The sequence below is a fragment of the Ricinus communis genome, chromosome 3 (genome assembly GCF_019578655.1).
Source record: "Ricinus communis isolate WT05 ecotype wild-type chromosome 3, ASM1957865v1, whole genome shotgun sequence".
Lineage (NCBI taxonomy): Eukaryota > Viridiplantae > Streptophyta > Magnoliopsida > Malpighiales > Euphorbiaceae > Ricinus > Ricinus communis.
In genome coordinates, this window is record NC_063258.1 from 11655607 (window position 1) to 11663613 (window position 8007).

The window sequence follows — 8007 nt, forward strand, 5'->3', positions numbered from 1 at the left end:
CCCCGACTCAAATTACTTCTTTATATGCATCCCAAACATCAAAACGCTTGCATTTCCACTTGTATTACACTTGGATTAATCAAAACCAACATGATATCTAACTAATGCGCATGGATTTACATCTCGTCCTGCTTGATTATTAAGCTAAGCCCCAATGCCAACAGTCAAGCTTATTAATTGCATTCCCATGATTCCTTACGTCAATGTGTCTTTGGGAGTCCCCATGCCTAGAGGAATAAAGAATGATGGAGATCCAAATGGTGCAAATCTTAAATTAGAATATTTGGGCATGCCTCAATTCTCAGCGTTCCCTCTTTCCTCCAAAAGATTCTTCCACAATCATTTAGAGAATGATATCAATACTCAATCAACTAATTTTGTTTCTTCACATTTGTCTAAGCATTGGATCAATGCCTACAATTGTTGCTTTTGCACACTTTAACTCAACACTCTTGTTTATGCTTGCCAAATAAAAGTAAACCATAAAACAAGACAAAGATTAGAAAGACACGAGCAAATGAGAACATAGTTTGGATTTTGGATCTGATAAGGAAAGAAATTGCAAGTTATTTATTCTCTTCTTTGTCTAAGCATAAGGATCAAATCAAATTGATTTAAATAACAGAGTAGACAAAGAACATAAAAGAAAGGAAGGACGAGAGCAATAAGTCCAGGTTCGTGATACGGATGGGCTAGTACAAGAAAAGCTTGAAGATGATGGGCTTGATGAGGAGCACACAAGGAAAGCTAAGAATGCTAAAGATGGGCTAAGCTTGCCATACGGCCCAATAACAAGGTCTAGAGCCAAGAAGTTGCAACAAGCCTTAAATGGTTATATACAAGATTGGGCTAGTAAGGAGAGTCCATTTGAAGGCCCAAGATCCATAACTATTAAGGAGCATCAAGATTGGGCTTTATTCAATCTATTGAAGGTTAAAGGCCATGAAGAACCAACTAGGGCCGAAATATGCTTATAGGCCTTGGTTTAGTTTTATTAAGTTTATTTAGGGTAGAATAGTCTTTTTCCTATTAGTTTTGTTCTAGGGTTTGTATCAAGTTTATTTAACTTGAACTAAGCCGTATGTTACTTTAAGTTTTGATTATTAATAATATTTCATTGTTTTAGCAACCTTTAGTTGAATTCTTGTATTCTTGTTGAATGCATTTAACACTTATCAAATATTTGATCTATCTTTGTGGCGTGCTAGGATTAGGGCTTAAAGGACTTACTTTTCTTTAGGTTCTAATTCTATTGATCAACTTTATAATCTAATATAGAGTGCTCGTATGATTGTATTCAATTTGTTAGTGGGTCTAGGTTAGTGATATACAGGTTCATAACTATTAGAGTTCATATATTCTATTCTTAAAGGTTCTTAACATTTGGTATCAAAGCTTTAGCTCTTATAAATCAAATTGCGTATCCTTGTCCTTTTAAGTTATTTAGTTGTTTCTTTAAGTTTTTGTGAAGGTATTTTAGCTTCTTAGAGATCTTGGAGTGGAGGTACGGTTGTGTTCTTGATTTACATTGTTGTTCTTATTTTGTGTAATTTGATATTTGGATCTAGTAAAAACAAAGAAAATAAAAAAAAAAGAAAGAAGATGATTATTATAAAAGATTGTATATTGAAGAAGAATCCGTAATCTTGAAAGCTTATTTGAATATCTTGATTTTCTTGAATTATCTTTTGTGTTTTCTTAAAAATTTTGATTCTTGATTTGGTTTTTGTGTGTTTGTAGGGGCTGATCTTGTTAATCACATTTTATTCTTGGTGTTTAGAGTTACAAAAGAGTCCTAATCTAGGTAAAAATAAGTTTCATATATTTTAGGAAGAGGCGTAGCTACAAAGTAGCTAATCCATTTTGTTTAGAGAGATAAAAGGATTTGGATGGCAGATTTGATTATATCGACAACAATCCAACTTGAGAAGAGATTGAACTAGAAAAATATAATCTCATAACTAGATTTGATTATTCATATTTAGCTTCTAGTTTCTTCTTCTTATGGAATGTGCTGTTATAAGGGTGACTTTTCCATCCAGCATTGTATGTGCTGTTATAAGGGTTGTTCTATTGTCCGGGTGTATTCCACATGTAATTAACCTATTCATGGTCATCATAAACAATAGATGAAGTAGAGGGGCTAGCAGACATACCTCTCGCATTACAATTTGCACCGTAGTGCGGGCCACCACAAAACTCGCAACTTATTTGGGCTGCTTGAACCGGCATCTGAAGCTGGTCTAATTTCTTGGTCAAAGGCTCCACTTGAGCTGACAAGGCTGCTGTGGAATCTAACTGGTTGACCATTCCCTATTTGACCGGCCGAGTCCTAGAGGATTACCATTGGTAGTTGTTCATTGCCATCTCCTCTATTAGGTTTTGCACCTGCTCCGGTGTTTTGCTGTTCAAGGCCCCACCTGCTGCAGCATCTACCATTTGCCTAGTAGCAAGGTTAAAACCGCTATAAAAGGTTTAAACCTGCATCCATATTGGTAGACCGTGGTGTGGAAAACATATCAATAAGTCCTTGTACCTCTCCCAGACATCATACATGCTCTCGTTGTCCATCTGCAGAAAAGAAGAAATGTGATTTCTCAATTTAGCAGTCTTAGTTGGAGGAAAGTACTTGGAAAGAAATTTTTCAGCCAAGGTGTCACGACCCCACCCGTGGGCCCATGATCGGCACTAGGGAATGGGTAGGCGTAAGGCCACCGAAATCCGTAGTAAGCCTGACACTCACTGACTTAAACAAATCTCATCTCAAATTTATATTATTAAAACCATAAATTATCTTAATAGCTACATTCTACATAAATACTTCGGTCTGCCAGAAAGATTAGGCGAGACCCGAAACTCATAAAATTTACAACTGATACATCTACTAATTACTACTGCGGAGAATCTAAGATTTACCAATTTATATACTAAATCAAATACATCACCCGATGATGAAGGAGTCGGGTTACTGAATAAGAGTCGCGAGAGGACTAACAGTCACGAATATGAAAAAATAAGAAATGAGACCGCTACCCCGAGAGTGAGTTAAGATCAAATAATCTGGGGACTATTGCATTCTTCTCAGAAAACATAGATTATTCAAATCAGTATATTAAACCATGCACATAAATACCAATCATACTATAATCATACCCTATTACTTTCTTCACATAAAATATTAATCATTCGAATCAATATATCAACCATGCACGTAAATACAATCCATATTATAATCATACCATAATAAATAAATAAATGATTAAATAAAAATATATTTTTACTTTTACGGGACGAGTGGCTCAAGAGAACCCTAACCCCAATTCTAATAGCCTTTCGGCTCTCTTAATCCAACAGTCCGGGCGCCCAGAGAGCAAGCTCGATCGGTCCTTACCTCCGACTGAACACTTGAATTCCAAATAAGCCATACCAGAGAGCATCGCTCGATCGGGGACCTTAACTCCGACAATCAATCGAACTCACCAGAGCAATGCTCGATCAGGGCAAACAAATCCATAATAACCTTATGTCCATGATCATTACCGAGACGCGTCCCGATGCAACCCACCAGTGGCATGTTCTACGAAAGCCACATTTCCCAAAACGCAATCATCACATTTAATAAATATCATTGTTTAATGAAATCATTCAACACATATCGAAATAAAGAATAAAAATTTAGGATAAGGCAACGTGCAATTCGTGGTTTATAAAATAATAATATATGTATTATTATAACGTTACTAATAATAATATTTATATTATTTTCAACAATTAATAGTCCAGTTGAAATTATTTACGCTATGATACTAATAACCATATTATGCATAAACTTTCAAAATAGCATATTAAATCGGACTTAGCAATAGTGCAATGATTAAATGACTTTAACTCACAGGATTGGGCGACCTCCTAGCTCGCTTCCTGCCCGGTTGGAGCGAGCCGAACAAAAGGACAATCTAGTCACGGAAAAAATTTATTAAAACTGAAACAATCGGTCATTAATCCTAGGTCTAGACTCCTAGGACCGACTGCCTAAGAATCTCGACTGAGAATTCTCACCAAATTCGTGAACCTCCCCTACAACACGGACATTACCCCCCGTGAGAAACGGGTCCAGACCGGCTAGAAAAACACTTCAAATATCCAACAATTCAAAACAACATGAATCGGGTCCCTAAACTTCACTATTTTCCCGACTCCGCCACACAACACAAAATACGAGGCAGGCAACTGACCGACAATCATTTTTGACTCATAAATATCATCAAATACTCAATATAAACCAATAGACACAAATTTAAAATCAAAGGATTTCCAAGATCAACGGCCGGAGAAAATTACCGAGACGCCGGCCTCCGGCCACGGGAGTCCGATCGACGATCCGGACACACCATCGGACTCACAACGACGCTACCGACAACGATCCCCGCCCAATTTTTTCGATCCGACACCCGATCATCCCGGAGAAATTTACGGACGATCTCTACCGGCCGATTGCAAACGGAGCCCGATTGCCACGAAACCAAAGGCTATCGCGAAGCTTGAGCCGAGGAGAGTCGGGATATGTCCTACGATCGTCCATCCTCCGGCCGGAGCTCACTGGAAAAACCAAAACACGGCCGCCACCACTTCGCCAGACTCTCCCTCCGGCCACTAAACCGACACGCCGCCAAAAGGAAGCTCTCTCTAAGGGAGCCGATCGCCACCGAGATCGGCCGAACGGCCGGAACGGCCGAACGGCCTTCAAAAGTCACGCAACACGCCGCGATTCCGCTTCACGCCGCCATGCTGCCACCGACGCCCCTCTCTCTCTCACAGCCACACTCTCTCTCTCTCTCTCTCTCTCTCTCTCTCTCCTCCTTTCTTCTTCCCCGATTTTCTTTCCTTTCAATATCGACATTAGGCCCCCGAACTTTTCCTTATTACACTTTAGTCCCTCAACTTTCTTAATTACTTACAATTCCATCCTGCAGAATTCCAATTTAACTCCCAAACTTCTTTTTAGCCTTCAATTAAGCCCCTAACTATTTAATTTGGGCCAAATCTGAATTATTGAAAATACACAATTAAATTAAATAATCAATTTTCAACTCAAAATTTAACACTACTAATCAATTATAATACCAATTTTCTCAAAATTCTTTTATAAAAACATCCCTTACAATTTTTATCATAATTTTCCAATATATAATTTTACTTATATAAATATGCATTTGGAAAAAATTTTGAATAGCCAAAATATAATCATTTCTCAAATAATTTACTTGAATAATTTCTTAAAATTTCAAACTAATTGGGTATAGAAAATAACTCATTTATTTGATTAATATTAAATTTTTCATTAAATCATTTCAAATTAAACCCAATAATAATGAAGCTAAAATTAACTTAAATAAAAACTCATTATTAAATATATAAAAATTTCGGGTGTTACACAAGGATTTCCAGGTAGTGATAATGTTCGGTGGAAGGGACTGCAACCATCTCTTTGCTCTATCCCTTAAAGAAAATGGAAATAATCTCAGGCCGATGGCATCATCGGTAGTTCCATTTATCTTGAACGTGTCGCATATCTCCAAAAAGATGGCTATATTGGCATTGGGATCCTTGCTTGGCAGCCCTCCAAACTATACACTCTGTTGTACCATCTGGATTATAATTGGCTTTATTTTGAAGTTGTTAGCTGCCATCGCGGTCTGAGTATACTCGTCTGTGTCCCATCCAATGATGGTCTAGCAAACTCGTACATCGTATCATCAAGCTAAGCTCCAATGCCACCGGTCAAGCTTATCAATTATGTTCTGAATGATTCCTTATACCAATCCTTGTATCATCAAGAGTCATCTAGCCTAGAATAACAAGAAATGATAGAGATCCTAATGGTGCAAATCTTGAATGAGAATATTTAGGCGTGCCTTAATTCTCATTTTTCCTTCTTTCCTCTAAAAGATTTGTCCATGATCATTAGGAGGATGATATTAATACTCAATCAACTAATTATCCTTTTTCGCATTTGTACAAGCATTAGATTGGTTCTTATGATTGCCGCTTCCATGCGCTTTCACTCAACCCCCGTGTTCATGCTCACCAAATAAAACTAAACCATCATACTAGATAAATATTAGAAAGAGATGCACAAAAGCAACGACCAAAGTGAGAGCATAGGTAGGATTTTTGTCTTATAAGGAAACAAATCACAAGTTCTTTCTTCTTTTCTATACGGCTAAGTGTAAGGATCAAATCAAATTGATTTAAGCACAAGGGTAGAGAAAGAACATAAAATAACAGAAGGGTGTAAGTGATAAGTCTATACTCGCTAACGCGAATCTTGATAAGTCTGTAAAGTTCTTTAAAGAACTCATAACTTGATTTCCCGTAAGGTAGAAAATTAAAATAATAGGCTCTCTAGCCTCAAGTACTCAGTTGCATGCGATTTTTATAGTGCGGAAGCCCTCATTCCATAAGAAAAAGAAACTAGAAGCTAAATATGAATAAATAAATAATGAAAGATGAATGAACTAGAAATAAATCAAGAATGAGAGAAGAGTTCACTGGGCATCAACTCGTAGTCTCAAATGTTTTGAGCTAGCTTAACAAAAATAAGAGTAAGTTCACATAGGCCTATTGATGTGCGTAAAATACACACATATAAATGGGATTTTTAAGATTGATTTTATAGACATTTGGATGTGAATTGGTCCCAACACTCACCCTATGCATCTGTTTGTGTGCATTAGGTTCAAAAAAAGTCAAAGAATGATAAAGGGAAGAATTGGAGCATAATTGGACGTCAAAGCTGCCGAAACAAGCTAAGTACTAGCATAATGAAGCTGAACATGGCCGTGTTGGTTTCAACACTGGCCGTGTTCCCAACACGAGCAGCAACACGGCCTTTTTGGGCGCATTAGACATCAAAGAAGCAGAGACGTTAGGGAGCACGACCATAGAGAGTAACACGGCCAGGAACACCAAACCGTGTTCCCAACATGGCTAGGAACATGGCCATGTTCGCGGCGATAGGTTGAATTAATTAAAAGAAAGAGCAAGAGGAAAGAAAAAAGGGCAGGGGAGAATGTCCCAAACCCTAATATTCCTCTCTCTAAAGGTTTTCTGAGTTGGAACCAAGGGAAAAGGAGACTTGGATCAAGGTTTCAATCAGATTCCCTTCAAAGATTGAAGATTAGGCGAGGTTCGTTGATTGATTTTCAAATCGAGCAAGAGGAACAAGAATCGATTCAATTCGAGCAAGAGGAATTGGGGCTGTTTACTCTCATCGAAGGGTGTAATAGGGTTTCTCTACCTTTACTCATTGTTGTAATTGAATTCTTGTGGATTTTGATAATGAATATGATTAGCTAGATTGATTAAATCCATTGGGATTTCTTTACTATGTTGGCTTGATATTATATTGTTGGATTGTTTGGGTTAGTTTTGTATTCTTCTTCCTTTCAGTATTAATAAGATTTACCACTACTGCTACCCCCAAATGGAAGCCCACTCTCAGGCGAGTTGATCGCCACTAGATGCAGTTGTTACCGTCGCCGGAAAAGCCATGGACAACATCGAAGAAGCTGCTGCCAATTCTTCCATTTTTTTGCTGCTTGACACCGTCGTTCACCACCACCACTGCTACTGCCATGCTCGCCAACTCAGCTGCTTCGACAGCCAGCTTCAATGCACCTCAGGCGAGCTCCTCCACCATCTGCCATCAAAGGCATCTCAAATTTCCCTCTTCCTCTTCCTCGTCTCCTTCTTCTCCTTTCCTTTTTTTTTTCTTCTTTTTCTTTTCATATCGCCATTTAGTCCCTACATTCTTTAGTTAAAGATTATTAATCCCTGAAAGTTCTTCTTAAACCCTCAAGCTTAATATCACTCTTTTAATTAAGCCCTTGGTTGCTACCTTTAAGCCAAATTAAAATTATTATAAATAGAGAGTTACTTATTTACCCTTGCTTTTATATTTGATATTACCATAATGCCCTACTGACACTATTATTTACAAAAATA

The 8007-nt window shown here is 37.7% G+C and overlaps 1 non-coding gene across 1 annotated transcript; it reads left to right on the forward strand.

Annotated features, from left to right (window-relative positions):
• Positions 1 to 2497: 2497 nt before the first annotated feature.
• LOC112535758 lies at positions 2498 to 2604 on the forward strand. The gene has a single exon (XR_003079837.2). It is a non-coding gene; the product is annotated as a small nucleolar RNA R71 (small nucleolar RNA).
• The last annotated feature ends 5403 nt before the right edge of the window (positions 2605 to 8007 follow it).